This window comes from Vigna unguiculata, chromosome 6 (assembly GCF_037176805.1).
Source record: "Vigna unguiculata cultivar grain cowpea cultivar isolate G323 ecotype 2 chromosome 6, ASM3717680v1, whole genome shotgun sequence".
Classification (NCBI taxonomy): Eukaryota; Viridiplantae; Streptophyta; class Magnoliopsida; order Fabales; family Fabaceae; genus Vigna; species Vigna unguiculata.
In genome coordinates, this window is record NC_140797.1 from 8,881,339 (window position 1) to 8,901,237 (window position 19,899).

Sequence of the window (19,899 nt, forward strand, 5' to 3'; positions counted from 1 at the left end):
TTTTTGCCAATTGATGTGTGCTATGAATTTTGAGCATTGTTATTCTCAAATTAGTTCTGCACGATGTGAATCTCGTAGTATGCATGATATGATTGAAAACATGTTTGGTTTAATGTGGTGCAAAGCCTTCTCATGTTTGGTTGTTTTTGTGTGCGATCAGAGGAGAACATCTGCAATTTTCTCCCAAGCGAGTCCATCTCGCCTAAGCGAGAGTTGCAGAGTCTCATTTTGGGTTTTGGTTCGCGTTTCTCTCCTAGGCGACTTGTGTTAGGGTTGAGCGACCAATACTCTCGCTTGGGCGAGAGAGGCTCACCTAAGCGAGGTTGCGATGAAGCCTGTGCGTGTTGAGCGTGACTTCTCGTCCAGGCGAGGGGTTTTGAGGTGTTGAGCGACTGATACTCTCGCTTAGGCGAGAATGGCTCGCCTAAGCGAGGTCGCGATGGGACATTGGTGTTGATTGCATTGAATCCTCGTCCAGGCGAGGAGTTTTGTGTGTTGAGCGAACGCAGTCTCGCTCAAACGAGCAGGGCTTGCCTAAGCGAGATATTGTGGAGCAGCCACTGGTTCATACTCGCTCAGGCGAGGTAGAGTAGCCTAAGCGAGACCAATGTTCTAGCTTGGGCGAACAGGTATGGCTTAAGCGAGAATGACGAGGAGTCATGTTCTTATGCACTATTTGGACTATTTGCTTGGTATTTCCTAACTTATAGGAAATTATATGCTTGTATTTGTGGTGTTTGGGCTTGAAGGATTAAGTCCAATAGGGGTCTGGGATGTGCTTGATGGTTGGACGCATGATGGGCATGGAACCGTGTAGTTTCCGTCTGCTGCTAAGTGGCGAGGAGTCCTTAGTATGGTGATTACATGTGTCGGGCGCACGATAGGCAAGGAATTGTTATGTTCCCATCGGCTGCTATTGGGCGAAGAGTCCATAGTATGGTGATTGCGTGCGTGCCATGGTCCGAGCGAGGGAGGCTTGAATGTTTTACTACAGACGAGGAGTCTGTAGGGCAGGACTATGAGCAGGATAGGCTCATAGGGTTGGACCACAAATGAGTTAGTTTCGTGGGAGCACAGTGAAGTCCCAAAACCTAGTTCATGCATATGACTCATGAAGGACTATGAGATCAGGGATGGGTAATTTGAAAATAATGAAATACTATAGTGGTGTTATTTTCATTGGGATGGATGGCATATTTATTTTTATGTATATAAGTATATCTATGCATAGCTTACCCTATCTGTGTGTGTGGCGATGATCGGGTAATTTATTATCCGGGAGCAGATGATGTTTCAAGTGAGCCAAAAGCTGCTTAGGAGCGGAGAGTGGGAACAGAGATCTTAGGATTGTTTATAAAGCATTTTTAATTAATTTTTTGTAATTTCATTATGGTTTTGGACTTCAAATTTGTAATAGAGGATTGAGTATTTTATTAATACTTTATTTATTTATGTTGGAAATTAAATTTAAAGGTTTTGAATTTTCCCATGTTTTTGGGCAATGCTTTTTATAATAAATGATGTATTTATTTTTGTCTGTTTATTTTATTTTATTTTATTTTAAGTAATATCCTACCGGGATGTTACAAACAACGACGGTGTATTGAAGACACACCTTTTTGGTGGTTTACACTGTTAAAGGATTCAATGAAGATAAGTAGAAACCTCTTAGCATTGTTATCTGGTAAATGGGTTGAAAGGGGAAGTGAATTTGATCTTGGCAAATAGGTAGTTGAATTTAATTTATTAGATGTATGTTTAGGATTAAGGCTAAGAGTAATAGGATTAAAAATTAATTTGTGTGATCAGGTGCTAGACAGTTTGTGTAGAAAGCTTCTTCCATGTGGAAAAGTTAATGTTAAAATGATATATGACATTGTTTTGAAATTTGATGAAGATGTGGGTAGTATAGAAAACTTTTGTAGGCTTTACCTATTGTTAGGAATCTCTCAGTTCTTGTTCCAAATAGAAATGGAACTGTTTTCCCCATTCTTGTTTGCATTGTTGATGATTTACACAATATAGGAAAATATAATTCGTATGGATTAGTTTATGAATATTTGGTGGGTAGCTTGTGCAACAGTTCAATGGCATTGAAGACTGAAGGAAGTACAAGTCACTTTTGTGTTGATGGATGTGCTTATTTATTGCAGGTGAAGTTTGTGTTTGTGTAATTGTTGTTTTTTTCTTATTGTTGTACTTAATTTTGTACATTAATGTGTGACTATCTGTGTTTGTTTGTATGATTTAGTTACGGTCTTTTGAGCATTTCCTCATTGCAACACAAAGTTTAAAGTTGGGATGACCAAGTTTTGCTAAAAAGTGCTTTTGCTAATAATTTGGTTAGTATCCGTATTGTTTATTTTGTATGTATAAGTTTGGTTGTTATTTCCATTAATTTGTTTTGATGTGTTGTGCAAGCTGTTGTTGATATTTTTGTGTCAAAGGAAGAACTTTGTAATGATGTTGTCAAAGAAGCATTTGAACATTTTGGAATTGCATACACACAACAAATAATTAAAGAGAAGGAAGAGTTTTAGCAGGTTATAGAGCATCAGGAACATGTCATAAGTGATCTAGAAGGATCTCTATGCCATTTGGAAAAATTAGTAGCAGAACGGACCAAAGAGCATAAGAAGGTTGTTATTGGTGATGATGATGTTGGTAGAAATTCAAAAAATTGTCCTTCTAGTGCAGGAGACAATTCCAATATGTATGACCGAATGAAGGCAGAACCTCGATTGCTGTTGAAGAGAAGTGCCATATGGGAAGAAAAGAAACCCAAATTTACCTTGATAAGTTTCTTATTGTTGTAATTTTCAGTGCATTTAGACAGTCATAGTATTTGATAGTAATGTTGAATGACTTTCATGTGCTCTTATAGAAGTACTTTACTCTAGTTTAGGGTGCAACATTAGTGTATGATTAATACTTATAATTGGTATAATAGTGATAATAATACTTATAGTTGGTAGTAATAATGATCAAAATAATTATAGATGATAAGAATAATGACAATAATAATTATAGTTAATAATAATAGTAATAATTATAATTATAGTTAGAGCTGATAATATAATAATAATAATAATAATTGTTATAATCAATAATAATAATGATAATAATAATATAAAATAATAATAAATATCATGAAAATTAGGTTATATTGTTGTAAATGTTATTATTAAAGTAATAAAGTTGTAAATTCAGTTTTAAATATAATAGATAAAATTGATACTACAATATGGTGCAATTAATTGATTTTATGAAATAATTATAATAGTGTCTGACCCATGCGTGTACACCCAGTTTATTCTATTTTTTACTTTTATTTCAAATCTATCTATTTAGAATAATAATACGGTTAAGTATGTTTTTATTCTCTGAACCTATACCTAAAATTGGAATTCGTCCTGTTCGAAACTTCACGTTCAACACCTAAAAAAAGGTTAATGTAATTAGGTTAAAATAACTATATTCATCCATTTTTAAAGGTTAGGAACCAAGATGTATTGAAATTTTGGACAATGACGAATTTCAATTTTTGATTAAAGTTCAGGGACTAAAAACAAACTTAACCCACAATAATATAATTGTTATTATATTTATTTAACCATTAAAAATAATAATAATATAAATTATAAATTGTAAAATTTAATCTATTTAGCAAAAGTATTTAGTATAATAACATTTTTTATAACTAAAAAAGCACTTATAGTAATAACACCACCATGAATACTAATAATAAAAATAAAAATAATAATGATACCAATAATAACAAACTAATGATAATAATAATAATAATGTTTATGCTACAAATATTAATGTCAATGCTAATACTAAGACTAATGTTAACCATAAAATAATCTATAATTATATATAAAGATATACATCAACCACAAAAGAAATAAAAAGGACAAATAATTAAAATATGATCCGATAATAACAAAATTAAGATGTGCGTCTAACTATAATAATTGTACCACACCTAGCCAATTCGACCAAGTAATAATAATAAACGTCCACCATGTCTACACGCGAAGTTATTCAGGTAGCCGGCCTAGGCTGACCTAATCCCACCCGGCCTAAACCGGTAACCTAAGACACTAAGTACCAGCCTAAGACCACGTATTAGCGATAGCGACACGAGCCGCCAAAGGGGTAATCGGCCTATGCTGACCACCCTGGTATGCGTAATGAAATCAAAGCACTCCTAAAATTCAGTAAGCCCGTAATAATCAGACTAAGGGCCTGGGCTAAGGCCCAGGCCCACCTATGGCCCAAGCCAAGGCCCGGCCCATGAAATGGTCAAACATAATTAATAATCTATAAATATACATGGACCCCACGAATTAAAGGTACGCATTCATTACTCCATTAATCACCTGATTTGACTTTTGAGAGTTTTGGCTGACTTAAGCTTCAGAGTCCTTTCTATAGGTAACCCCTCCCGGGTCCAAGCCGATATATACCAAAAGGGGGAGAAGCCAACCGAGGAGATAACGGATATGGGTAAGGCGATACTTGTGCCTAACTGATCTTATTTGTTCTCTGCAGGAACAATAATAATAACAATAATACCATTATAATAATATCTCATAGCGATAATAATAATAATAATAATAATAATAATAATAATAATAATAATAATAATTCAACAACTAAATATATAAAGAGATACAAATTTTTTATGTCCTTTTTTGTTTTTACAATTTTATTCTCTTAATTACTATTTATTAAACTTAAATAATTATTCATAATAAAAAATTATTTGTTAGTTTTATCATTTTACTAATTTTAGTAACTATTTTTTTAATTCAAATAATTACACAAATATATAGATAAAATGAATAACAAAATAAATAAAAATAAAATATGTGTCTAGAATAATAATAATAATAATAATAATAATAATAATAATAATAATAATAATAATAATAATAATAATACCACTAGAATAATATCGCGTGGTGATAAAAATAATAATAATAATACAATTACTTATAAAAAGAGATAAACATCTTCGCTATCCTTTTTTGTTTTTTCAATTTCATCCTCTTAATTATTATATTTTAAATTGAAATAATTATTCATAATAAAAAAATTATTTTTCAGTTTTATTATTTTACTAAATTTAATAACTATTTTATGAATGGAAATAATTGTTCAAATGTAAAGATAAATGAACAATAAAACAAATATACAAGGCAAGTAATTGAAACATTATTCATGTACATAGTAAGTAAAAGTAAAATGTGTATCTAACAATAATAATAAAACCAATAATAATAATAACTATTATAATAATTATAGTTCTTATTATTAATAGTTATTATTATTATAATTATAGTTAGAGTTGATAATAATAATAATAATAATAATAATAATAATAATAATAATAATAATAATAATAATAATAATAATAATAATTTTTCTAGTACTTCTTTTCTCATATCAATAATATGTAATAATAAAATTAATATATTATGTAAGGCCCATTTATTTTCTGCCCTTTTGTAAGGACTGCCCCAATTTGTTGGGCCTAAGGGCTAGCCCAAAGGGGAAAGATCAGACCTAATCTGCCCTAAACTTAAACTTTGTGCTCACTTTCGAAAAACAGAACCCTTCCACCCTTTGACGGCTGCCATTTTTCCTTTGCTCGGGTTTTAGATCTCGTTCATTTCTAAATGCAAACAAGCTCTCTTCCGTCCATGTAAGTTGATCTCTGCCATGCTCTTCTTCCTTCAACGTACTCTTTGTAAGTCCAGCTAGGGTTCGTACTGATAAACTAGTTTAACTCTGTCCGCTTCACTTTTACAATGTTGGGATCTCTTTCTTGAGCCGTGGTGTTCCACTGTTCGGTGTCGTGATCTTATTCTGCCCATTCAAGGTAAGGGAAGCTAGGGATCTTTGTTAAAATCTGTTCCTTGCACATTTTGCCACTGTTTTTATGCTTTGTACGAGTGTGGTGCCATTGTGAAATATTAAATGAATGTATGCTGCTATTGGGAGTGTGTTTGGATGGCTGTGCAGGGCGAATAGTGGCGAGACCCGACGTTCTCGCCCAAGTGACCAGGCCTCGCCCAGGCAAGACTTGCAGAAACAAGCCCAAACTCTCGCTCGAGCTCTCGCTCAGGCGGAGAGCTTTCGTTTGAGCGAGACACCATCTCGCGCAGGCGAGAGAGGCTCGCCTAAGCGAGGACGCGTGAGGGTTTGAGGTATGTTGCTGTAGGCGTAGCTCAGGTGAGGAAGCCCTTTTTGGGTGAGGGATATGCTCGTCCAAGCGAGAATCCGCGAGTCCCACAGGGTTCCCTGATGACAGTCTTGCCTAAGCGACACCTTGTGGCTTGAGCGAGACTAGCACGTGACTTCTCTATATAACTGTACCTTTAATGTTTTTGGGCCCTTAATTGTATGTTTGGCTTGTTATGCTTTACCTTGGGTATGAACTGTATGAATTGAGTGACCTTGTATGAATAAGATGGAATTATGATTCATGAGTTTTAACATGAGGTGAGCATGATGTTTGTATGAGGTGTTCATGAAATTAAAATGATGGGTTTGGTATGGGTTTGACATGAGACATGAGTGAAAGTGGATCAATGAATGTGGCATGCTACTGGTAGGAAATACACTCCTATATTTGTGATTTGTGGAGGAGAAGTGGAATGCATTCAATATGAAATACAAGTGAGGACGAATATTGGTTTGATTATTATTGGTCCGTGTTAGTGCGTAATTCCTTGGAGCCTCTAGGTGAGACTTTCAGGGTCGCGCTTCAGTGGTCTGGACGTAATTCCATGGCCCCTGTTAGTGGGTGTCCATGGTGGTGCCCCATCTATATGGTCTGGTAAGGATTCAAGGTAAGGTTGTATCCTGATGCTCTAAGGAGTTAGTTAGTTTCACTTAGAGCGGACTGACTCTTGTGGTGAGAGTAGTAGGAGGCCTGAAACTCCTTAAGGGCTAACCTCGTGCGTGAGGGAATTGATTCATTGTAACACTTGAAACACATAGCTCAGGGGTGAGTAGAGGTATCCACCACAAGTGCAAGCATCTGCTGAATCTGACTAGATTATATGTATCCGAATGAGTCGAGTCGAATGTTAGTGTATTATTTTGAAAGGTCATAACATGATTGGATGATATATGTATATTGGATTGTGAAGGTATATCTAATTACATGATAAAAATATTTTTGGCTCTAGCTTACCTTCTATTTTGTTGTATGTTTTGCTGTGTGGTTCTCTCTTTTGCGATGATCATTAACTTGTTGATGTGAGTAGATGCGAGGAACACCTGTGGTCAATAGGGAGGTGATGGTTCCGCTGCTTAGTCGACTGGACTTGGGCTTTTCTTTTTATGGCTTTTGCTAGGGTTATGGCCCATGTATTATTTGATTTGTACTGTGTTTCTAGTTGCTTTAGACCTCGTACTTTGTTTTGTTTAGCATCGTGGTGTGCCCTAGGATTTTACCTTCATAACTCTTGGATATCTTTAAGGAGTGAGTTCCTACTCCTCATCTTTGCTCTTAATATTATTTTGTGTTACGTGTCATTGAAGTAAGTTTATTTATTTAAATGGGAAGTTACATATTACATATTAATATTACTAATAATAGTAATAACTTTCCTACTAATAATTTTAATAGTACTAATGGTAATAATATATAATAGTAACATATAATAATAATAATAATTATTATTATAATACTAATGTTAGGTTATCATCTTACTACTATCACTACAAATAATATTTATAAAAATATTAATTTTTATACGGGTTGGTGAGCCAACCCACTTAACCCATCAATCCGTGGTGGTTTGAGCCGGGTTGTAAAATTTTTGACTCACCAAAAAGTGAGTCAGGTTGAGCTCATTAATTTTAAATCTGACCCGTGGTGAGCTAGCCCGTGTGAGCTGGGTTGGCTCCTTTTGACATGTCTAGTCATAACAAAAAATACATGTTTTGTACCATGTACAAATGGTCAAATAAATACTACTAATTTGAACAATGACATAAATGTTCAAAACCCACAACAATCATATGCTCCACATTGTTAAAAATGTACATTGATAACGTCTACTTCCTTACTAATAAATCATATTCACCTATGACTTTTTTTTGCCTTTATATAGAATCCACTAACATATGTATTGCTGGCGAATATGTGGAAGTTGTACTTGTAGAAGGACTTATTGTTCACTAAACGGAAATCATATTGGTGCACAAAAAGGAATAACATTTATTAGTAAAGAACATATACAAAGACAAAAGTTTGTCTTACAAGTATAATGACTTACATTCAAGTAATCGGGCATGCTATTCCTATCAAACTTTTTCACACCATCCCACAACTCCATCATCTTAAGAACAATAACGTCACAATCACATTTAAGAAAACAAATTTACTTCAATAATGAAACATTCAGCAATTTCATCAACATGAATTAATTGACCATGATGCATGCAAAATATGTAAAGACTAAAGTGTTAGGCTGAATGGGAGTTATTTCGTGTTAAGGTTCAAACTTTGGCCTAATATCATCATTATAGTTCAACAACATTCCAAAAAACAACTCTAAATTATGAGTCAGCCAAATATAAACACAACACTGTTTACATAGACTACCACATGTAAGTCAAACAATAATTAACAACACCTTTAAATTCTTATAGCAGCGTTGTTTATCCATTTGTGGTCCCGTCTACAATGACCTAATGAATCAAATACAAATAATTGCTTTGTTTGACAGTTGACAACATAGCACTACCAATGGTCATCATGGATAATTGGAGCAAACAATTGCAAAAAGAAATTTTTATTTACCAAATTATGACAAATAATTTATAACCTATCAATAACGAAAAAGGTCAAAAAAACTAACAAAATATGTCGTCAATATATTATGCAGAGAAAAAAGTCCCGGACAGAAGTAAGTCTTGTAGTCATTCAAGGTCCATTACCGTATATTGACCTTCATCTTCCGTGAGTTATGAAGGACATGGGTCTAGTACAATACAAAAAATTAATTTATATTTATAAATTAATGAATAATAATTTTTAACACAATATTCATACCGTATAAAGTGGACTGAAAGCAATCCTCTTTACTTGCCATACATCCGTCATTCAAAGTACATCATCGTGCATCAACCAAAAAGCACAACCTACATACACTGAAAATTCTTACTAACTAAACAATAATACTAAAATATTTTAAAAATCAGTTACGAAAAATACTTCTTACCAAGTTGTCAACCTTCTTACGTGGACCAAAATCGAAACACTTTTAGGTGCCAAATATGTGTCCATTTATTTCAAACACGGCCATATTAAAGTAACAAAGACGTTAAAATTACAATTTCCCATTTAAAAATTGAATTACTTAAATTGCAATTGAATTAAGAATACCTATAAGGAACAAAAACATTAGTTACAGTTGTACATAACTTCATACAGTCAACTATAAATGTAAGAGGACAATCAACTGCGAAAATGTCTCTTTTGGTTACTTTTATTATGTGCAATTTATGAAGTTTGTAGAAATGAAGTGTGGCATGTTGCATCGGGTAAAAGAATAAGTGTATGGTAAATTTCATAGATAATTGTATAAATGCATGTTTTAATTATGAAAAGCTAGTAAATGGATGTGTGCATTGTGATTCAGTCATAGGAATTATGACTAGATAATTGTAGTGTGATAGGAATTGTGTGTTGTATGATTGGGTTTCATTGGAACCTGTTTAAGAGTTCCAAAAACTAGTAGCATTGTGTTACTGGTATAGTGCCTGGTGACACGGGACAAGCCGCTGAGCGATAGAGACCCAAAACAGTGGCAGTGGCCACTGGATTCGCGTGGCGCCTAACGGCAAGGGAGGCTTCGTCAGGCGGAGTTCGCTGACAAAGGCATTGGGAAAGCTTATCGCCTGGCAATGGGAGAAGATCGCCAGGCAGTCTGGGACCAATTTTCGCCTATTGACACGAGTGATGTGCTAAGAGGTTTTGGGTGTAAAGTTGGATTGCGAGGAGAATTCTACATAACTTTGGATGGAAGTCTTGATGCGATGATTTGCTAGGGGCCTAGTTACGAGTGCAACTTGTATTGGGGTAACATGTGGCAACTCGAGGTTGTAGCCTGGTGGTTTTAGAAGTCCAATGGAGTGTGCAAGATCATGGCTCGTATGGATGGGTTCCGGAAGATTGCCCTCCTCATTGTTAGTTGACGAGTTTGGCAGTCTTGGGACAAATACAGATTGTGGTTCGTATTGGGGAACTCCACTTGGTGTTGTGGATTGTGGTCGTAACAATTTTATTCCTACATGTGGACTATTAGGTGGTGGCATGTAGTCGAAGGGGCGAGTAGACACTCATGGCAGCAAAGGTCAATCAATGTAATCATTAAAGGGTGTCGAATCAAGAGGCGTCCAAAGGAAGATGTGAATGTTGGGTTTGATAGATTGGTCTTTGATTAGAGATTTTGAGTTTAGAATTATAACTTATTGTATATTGCTTTTATTTTATTATTATTTGAGCTCACTCTATCTGTGTGTGTTTGGCAATGATCATGTAACTCGTTACATAGGAGCAAAGGTTGATGTAGGTGAGCATGTGGATGCTTAAAGTCGGAGAGGGGCCAACGTGGAAAATTTTCATGGTTTCATTTTTTCGTGTTTGTTTTCTTATAATAATAGACTAGTTAGTAGTTTTGGAATTTTGTAAACACTAAATGGATTTATATGGTTTTGAAACTCGACGTTTACAATAAAGAAAATTTTTCCCGCACTTTGGAAAGGTATTTTGATAATTAAACGCGACATACTATTATATTTCTTATTGTTAAATTTAAATAAGTAATATATAGCTAGGACGTTACAAAAAAGGCACGACTTCAGTTGTTTACCAAATAACTATGAACAACTTTGGCCCAATTATAATTAGATAGAGTATCTAAGTTGTCTAAAACACTACAAGGAATATTACAAATTGTTCTTGAATTCCTAGGAAAGTAAAGTACTGCAAAACATACTAATATATACAAACGACAAACATTTTCTACATCATCGACGTTAGTACCAATCATACATTTCATCATTTCAAACACACTTTCAATTGTTATTACGTTGGTCCGCATAACTGAAGCAACTAGTCCACAAACATTTCTATCAAATTGAACCTCATCCCCACCGATGCCCAATCCCAAACACACACATGTCACCAGTGGTTAAAGGAAGGGAGTGTTGCATCAAATGTCACGAATTACAAACAGACAACCAATGCTTTAAAAGCTCTAAAATGAGTGGCTTACATATCTACATGGGCTTTTGTATATGCATACACCATTTGAATGGTGCGTTTCCAATCCTTGCTCGGTGCTTAACTGTAATAAACTCATTCATTTCAGATACGTACTTTATATAACAGAAAGTACGTAATCGAGCCTATCAAACAAAACAAAATAATGGATTTCAGATAACATGTTCACAATTGAAGCACCAAAATGCACAACCAAATGAATAACACATTGGAATCACCTTTTCCTTATGTACAATCTTCCCAACCATCACTTTTTCAAATACTATGAACTGCATACAAAACAAAGAATGAGCAACAACCATAAATTATAGCCCAACAAACAACCATTAAACCCACAAACACAGCCACAAAGACTTGCCCAACAACCAATAAAACCTCTACCCAATGCCCTAAAAATTTTACAATCAACAAATATTCAAAAAATGAATAAAGTATAACTAAATCACTCACCTCTACTCCAATCGCTGAACGAACACACCCGCACACCCAAAACCCTCCACAACAGACAATGCCAACCTTGACAACAAATATGAACGCTAAATCCCTATTATTCCTTGGGGGATTCCAACAGTAGAACCACTGAAGCAAGTGCGGAATCCCCAAAACACCACAAAACTCGAACTAAGGCGACTTAAATGCTTTCGAACCACCCAAAACCCTCCACAACAACTGTGAACGCGAAATCCTTACTATTCTTAGGGGATTAAAACAACGAAATCATTGAACCAAGCGTCAAACAACCAAAACCCCACAAAATCACAACTTAGTTGTCGTTTTCACTTTTCGTACCTTTTTGTTTTGCTTTGTGGCAAAGGCAACCCACTCGACGAACACTAATTTGGTGGCGCTAGTGGTCATTACCTATTTGGAAGGGTGAAGTTTTCTTATCAACCTTGTGCTTTTCTCCGGTGGAAGAAACCTATAAGCGCGTGTCGCATCCTAAATCGCTAATTATTTTTATTTTTTTTAATTAAAATATTTTTATTGACCTGGACGAAATTAAATCACTAATTATTTTTATTCATTTTCACTTTTCGTACCATTTTGTTTTGCTTTGTGGCAAAGGCAACCCACTCGACGAACACTACTTTGGAGGCGCTAGTGGTCATTACCTATTTGGAAGGGTGAAGTTTTTTTATCAACCTTGTGCTTTTCTCCGGTGGAAGAAACCCATAAGCGTGTGTCGCAACCTAAATCGCTAATTATTTTTAATTAAAATATTTTTATTCACCCGGACGAAATTAGGTGTTGAGAACGCGAACGAAAAAGGAGCATGCTTTGGTGATGGAAGGTTCGAGTGCACATTATTTGGGAAATCAATTTTCCCTCTTTTAATTTTTGGTTCATACCACATGTGCATAGGTTCTCCTTTTCAGTTTTATTAAATTTTTAATTAAAAATTAAATGCCACATGGGGCCAGTGTGAAAAATGAGTAAACTTTTGGTGTTCAAATATTGTTTTCGAAATAAAAAATAATAAGACAAAAATATATATATAAAAAAATATAGATCAAATCAAACTATTTTTACAATAAACAATAATAATATAGGATAAAATAGTAAATAAAGAAAAGATTATAAAGAATTTATATTGAGACACATGTAGAGTTATCCCTTAGTAGAAAACGCACCCATTGTACGACAAGACAGAACAACTCATGAGATGGATCTAAATCAGCGAAATATCTTTAACTTTACGAGAAATAAGGTTTTAAAGATAATATAGAACAAAAAAAAAAGACTTAGAATACTTCTATCTAAATTGTTGTTTGTTGTGTATTTTTCTCATGTAGATATGTTGTATTTATAGGTAGAAGAGAGTAAATAATAATAAATTTGATTAAAATAAAATAGTAAACAGTAATAAATATAATTAAACTAAAATAAATGTAATAAAGTTAAAACATTATTCACCCATAAACAACATTTTTGTAACACCCTCACTTACTTATAATATGGTTTCACAATAACTAGACTAACTTTAAAAGAGGGTAAAATTTTGTGCATACGTATACTTAGTTGTTCAAAGGCTACTGATAAGTGTCTATTATTAGTTAAATTGCATATCATTTAGACAATTATCTTCCACTAAATCAATGCAAAAATCATTACAATTGACCTAATTTTACATACATTTTGTGCTATTTTGCAATAAAATGAAGGAAATTATGAAGTTGGTGGTGAGTCATAAAAGTTGCAGCTCAAGCCAGAAGATGAGCCGAGAAAAGTAAATTTTAAGTTTGTGGCTGAGTAGTAAAATTTGACGCTTAACACATTTTGAGAAAACTTCACTACAAACAAACATGAAACTCTATATTTGAAGCTGAGCATCAAAGGGAAACCTCCATGACAGGGAAATCCATTGCTGACCTGCAAAAGATAGATGCCCAAGCTTGGGAAGAAACCCACTTAGGGAGGAAACCTCTATGGCTAAACTTTAATCTTGGGAGCTAGAGCAGCACTTGAAATTCTATAAATACAAGGCATGACCTTGTGATTTAGTATGCTGATTTGAACGTTGATTCTAGTATTAGTTCAATAGTAGAGTCTATAGAGAGTGTAAAACCTGGGAAAATTAAATAAATAAATAAATATTTTAATAAATGTGAGGAAGTTGGAAGAGCTATCAAATCAAGGAAGTTGAGTCTGAGTCATGTCTATTGTTAGCATTGGAAGGGCTATCAAATTGAGGAAGTTAACTTCGATATTCGTGTGACCTTATCAAGTATCGCGAAGGATAGGTCCAGCAATGCATGAGATTGTCTTGCCACCGCACTTGACAAACTTTCATAATGTATTCCATGTGTCATAATTGAGGAAATACATAGTAAGTCCTAAGCATGTGTTGGAAGTAGACGACATTCAGGTTCGGGAGGATCTGATGGTAGATGTCAGGCCAATGAGGATATTGGACTCGTAAGTCAAGAAGCTGAAAGGGAAGGAGATCCGAATGGCGAAAGTCCTCTGGGACGAGGAAACAAAGGAGATGATGTGGGAGATGGAAGATCTTATGAGGCAATCATATCCATAATTTTTTCTTTGTAAGTACAATTTTTGAGGACGAAAATTTTTATAAATTGGGAGAATGTAAGACCCGGGAAAATTAAATAAATAAATAAATATTTATTTAATAAATACAAGGGAAGGAATCCTTAAGTTAATTAATGCGAAATGTTAAGATAATGGAACAATACTTGCTTAAGTGGTTCAGCGTACTTAATTATGTTGAGAGGACTTGAGTTAAAGTCTTGGGTATGCCATTGTTGTGTATTTAATTATTTAAATTGTTTTGCATGTGTGCATGACCTTGTGGTGCGATGTTATAATCAATATATATGTATGAATTATTAAGAAACATGAATTGGCTTGATGGTTATACATTTGCTTGGTAATTGGGTGGATATGAGTTTGAACCTTGGTAAGCACGAAATATTCCTTTTTATATGTACAACTGGAGTTTTATCCAGAATTTGATGCACCACATGATATATTGTTGGTCTATGAAAATGGATGAAAGGAATGGGTTTGGGGATTTTAGGGTTTTCGCAAGTGCAAGAAAATTTTGGGTTTTATCCAGAATCTGATGCACTACCTGGCGGCACATAGCTTGCCGCCAGGTGACAACGCAGTGGAAACTACATTGTGCATTTGCATTGTGAAATTCGCGATATAGGATGTTGTTGATGAGGACCTTATTTTAGGCAAGGATAATAAGTTAATAGGTAAAATATGTAATCATTGAAGGTTAATATCGCATGGTATTGGTGGAGGGTTAATATTGCAAGGAAGGTATTTGTAGGTGAGTACTAAACTTAAGTGGACATAAAATATTAAAATATAGGAAAAATATAGGTGTTGTGAAGGAAATAGGTGATGTGGCTTGAGTTGTAGATGATAGCAGTGGTGTTTGTAAATTTTCATATGAGTATGGGTAGTGCTTGTCCAAGTACAGTGTTAGCATGATCTAAGTTGGTGAATACTTGTCAATGTAGTTACAATTAATGTAAAGGAGGTATGAAGTATTATGTTGAATCCCCTTAGGTATATAGGAATATGTATGGAAGTAAATTGAATGATGCTATTGTGTGCTATACCAAGAACATGAAGGATTACCTTAGGAGCACCTAGATTTACTATAAGTCAAATTTGTGAATACATGTGAGTATATATATATATATATATATATATATATATATATATATATATATATATATATATATATGTATATATATGTATATACATAGATATACATATATATACATAGATATACATATATATACATATATATATATATATATATATGTATATACACATGTGTATATATATATATATATACACATGTATATATACATATATATATATATATATATATATACAAAATTGATGCATATGGGGTGAAATGGAATGATTTGGATCACTGTTGAAAGTATATAAAGGTTCCTATTGTATTTTGGATAAGTACTTGTGTGAATTGAGTGTGTTAGAACCTGTGCAAGAGTGTAAAAGCCAGTAAGATGTGTTGTACTAGTGTACCACCTAGCGATGAAAATTGAATTGTTACGCGATAGCTACAAAACAAAAAGTCCTTGGAGTGCCTAGCATCTAGTGGTGAGGGTTGGACCGCCAGGCGATGGATTGCAAAACAGTGGTGTCGCAACCTAAATAGCGACGAGATGACAACTAAAAATAAATATTTTTGAAAATAGAGATTTTAAGTCGCCACCATAATTTATTCTGGAAAACTATGGAAAACCATAAAAATAAAATAAAATCTGCATAAACCAAATTTAGGATCCGGGAGTCGGTTACGCATAGGGAAGGTATTAGAACCCTATAGAGTCTGCCCAAAGGCGATGCCTTTAATTAAATTTGCAAAAGAGATATGTTTATTTTAAATGTTTATTTTTCCCATAAATAAGAAAATATTGAACAAAATTATTTTTTTATTTTTTTAGCAAAAAGGACCCGACAAGGATTAACCTTGGTCCTACATATTCTCATTAAAAAAATGAGAAATCAGAGCTACGTAGTTATTTATAAAACTATTTTAAAAATGCTTTGAAAAACCTTTTAATTTTTGGGAAGTCAACCTGACAAGGACTTGCCCTGCTCCTACATATCTCCATTCACAATGAAGAATCAAGGATCACATAATTATTGATACAAATTTATTAGAATATTTAATTTTTAAAGTTGTCTTTTGACATTTTTGAAAATATGTGTCATGCGACGAATGCGGCCGGGTTGACACCAAAAACATTTTTTATATTTTGTATTTTTGAAAAAGAGTGTCGTGTGACGCGGGAGATCAATTAGACACCAAAATATTTCTATGATTTTTTATATTTTTGAAAAGGAATGTCGTGCAACGCGAGCGGTCGATTAGACACCAAAACAAGTTTTATAATTTTTTATTTAAAAAGGAGTGTCGTGTGACGCCAACGGTCAATTAGACACTAAAAGAAAAAATAAAGAAAATAATTTTAAATTTTTATTTATTTTTATTTTTATCATTTTTGAAAACTATTTTAATTTTTATTTCCATTTAAAATATTTTTATTATTTTAGAAAACGATATGATTGAAATGAAATGTGAGATTTAATTAGAAAAGGGTAAAATTGGAAATAGAAAAGCGAAGTGCATAAGTGAGTATGTGGGTGCAATGAGAAAAACTACATACATGGGAATGGGGTGCACATAGAGAAACGCGTGGTTCATAAAGTAAACACATTCTAGACTAAAAAAGGAAATTAAAAGAGTGAGGTGTGTGCTTAGTGAAAACGCAGGAACATAAGTTAAAATAAAACTAAATATAAGGGGTGTGGGGTTATTACATTGGGGAGTGCATGAAGTAAATAAATAAAGAGAACCCAAATTAAAAGCAAGGTACACAAATTAAATTATGGAGGTGCGTGTAATAAAAAATGAATCTACCAAAAACCCTAAGTTCAAATTCTCTCCTCCTTCTAAAATGCACAGCACTTAAAGTGCTTCTTTTCCAACTTCATCTTCAACCTCGCGCACGCTGCCAACCACGACACCTCTCACGTTCACTACCACGCCAACAACGACGCGCCCTTGGATATTTGAAGACTCTAGAAAATGGTCAAGATTAGAAATGCAATGGATTGATATTGTTGGAGTTAGACTTCACCTACTTCACTCTCATGTGTATTAAACAATTAAACTCTACTCCATTAATTACTAATGTCAACCCACAAGTCTACTCAAACTCTAATCCCTTAGTTGAATGAGCCTAGGTTTCCTTATTTAGAGTCAATTCCTTGAATCCCTATATAAACAAACTCGCTTTACAAATTAGGGTTTAAGACAACTAATGGGTCAAGTTTCATTCCTAGATACAAGTTCCATTAGGTATCTTGTTCCAATTCTAGGTTTCAAGAGATATTTTCCAATACCTAATGACCCAAATATCATGCAATGAATGGTTAAAACAAAGCAAGCTTTAAATACATAAACAAAGATACTAGCAATCAATGGAAGAAGCATATATATATATATATATTCAAACCATTCAAAAATACATGAAAGTTCAGTGGCTAAATCTAACCCCAACAAAAATGGGTTTAGCTCTCCATTGCCATGGAGAGCTCAAGCTTACAAAATGGAAATGGAAGAGGGAGGAGACACAAAGAGGAAGATGGAGTTGTTCCCAGAAGCCTTAGCAGACCTCCAAGCGCTCCAAGACGTGTTGTTTGAGCTCCAAAATGTCCAAGATGCTTTTCCCCTCGCGAAAACAAAAGAAAAAGAGCCAACTTGCCACATCAGCGAAAACTAGCGCCTGGCGGAAGGGTCTCACCACCAGGCGCTAGCGAAAAACAGTGAGCAAAACCACCAGCTACCACCCGACGGTGTCCAGGTCCCGTCAGGCGGTGAGCAGCAGTTGCACCTGGCTGGCGCTTGTCTGGCGCCTAGCGCTGGCGACCTGTTGCGCATGGCGTTGGCTCTATGTCGCCGGGCATTTCCTGTTGACATTTTTGCTCTTCTCCTTGCTATTCCGGGTCACTCATTTGTCTGGACTTTTAGAGCAAAGCTTCCCATCTTCAAAAAGGACACAAAAAATGGGGATTAGTAGTATATTTAGATCAATGTAACCCAAAATGTATATATTTACAAAAGTAAGGTAAAATTGAGGATTAAGTAGGTTAGAAGCTTTGGAAGAGATGATTTTGCTAATGAAATATAGCTTGGATAATGGTAAAAATTAACATTATCAACTCCCCCAAACTTAAAACCTTGCTTGTCCTCAAGAAAAAAGGTAACTTGGCCTAGATGAACAACACAATTGCAATGATCTAGCAACTCAAGAAAATAGATGTCAATTGTGCTTGCTCTTATTTTAAAGATTGTGTAGCACATGTGTTTCATTAGCAAGGCAAACTAAAGCTGTGGTGTTCACAAAAAAAAAATTTCACAAGTGCATGCAAGAGTTTATAAGGGATCAACAATCATGGCAAAATGTTTCCTTGATCAATGAGAACCACTTCTTACAAGAACAGGTGTTTCACTCAAGCCCACTGGTGTATGATATAAAAAAAATTCTCTCTACCATCACAATGTCACACAATTTAACTTTGCTTTTTGTTCTAAATGGCTAAAACTTTCACAAGCATGCTATCATCACAAGGTCTTTTATGGCTTGTATCGCGGCTAGGCTAAGAAGGAAATTTGGTTTTTCAGGATAACAAAAGTACCTTGAGCTAAGAGAGCAACTAATCAAATCATGAAAGTATTTTTCTCCCTTCTCTATTGAACAAATGAAACCAATTCCCAACTTGGTTGCATCAATTTTCTTTTTTTTTTTTGAATTGAATTGAATTGAACTAAAAAATTTACAATTTTTCTCATGCTCCCTTGTATCAACAATAATTCCCCCAAACTTGAACCAACTCATGACTATCAATCATTTTCTCTCTCAAGCTCAAAGTAAGTTAGTCAATATCTTCACTATGCTCAAGGTTCAAGGAATGAGGCTCAAAGAAGACTCAAAGGGTTTGCACAAGAAATCAACTTGAAAAGGATTGGCTCAATTATGTAACATGAAAAAGAAAGATGGCCTTGATCATCTGTAGCATGCAAGTAAATGAATAGCAAATGAACTCAAGCAAAGTCAATTATGAGTCCACAGTGATAGCATTCACACAAATCAACTATGGGGCACAACCTCTCACACGGTACTTTGGGTTCCACAATTATCAACATATGCCAAAATCATTGATCACAATTAAAATCAAGCTTCACTATATCAAAATGAGAACAACCACAAGTTCATGCTCACAAGCCAATTCAACATCATTTCATAACAAGCACAAAAGATGATCATGAAAAGTACTAATTCAATGCAAAAGATTAGTTCACCACAACCAAGTTACAAAGTTCAACACTAAGCTATAAAGATCAATACTATCAAAAGAAAGTTAAAACTGAAATCTAAAAGCATAAATTAAATCAGGACTATCAGCAAAACAAGTCCTGCAAAATGTGATTCACTCTCTCCAAGCGCTCAGGCATCATCCTCGCCTTCTTCGTCTAGCTCCTCATCATCATCATCATCTCCAGCAGC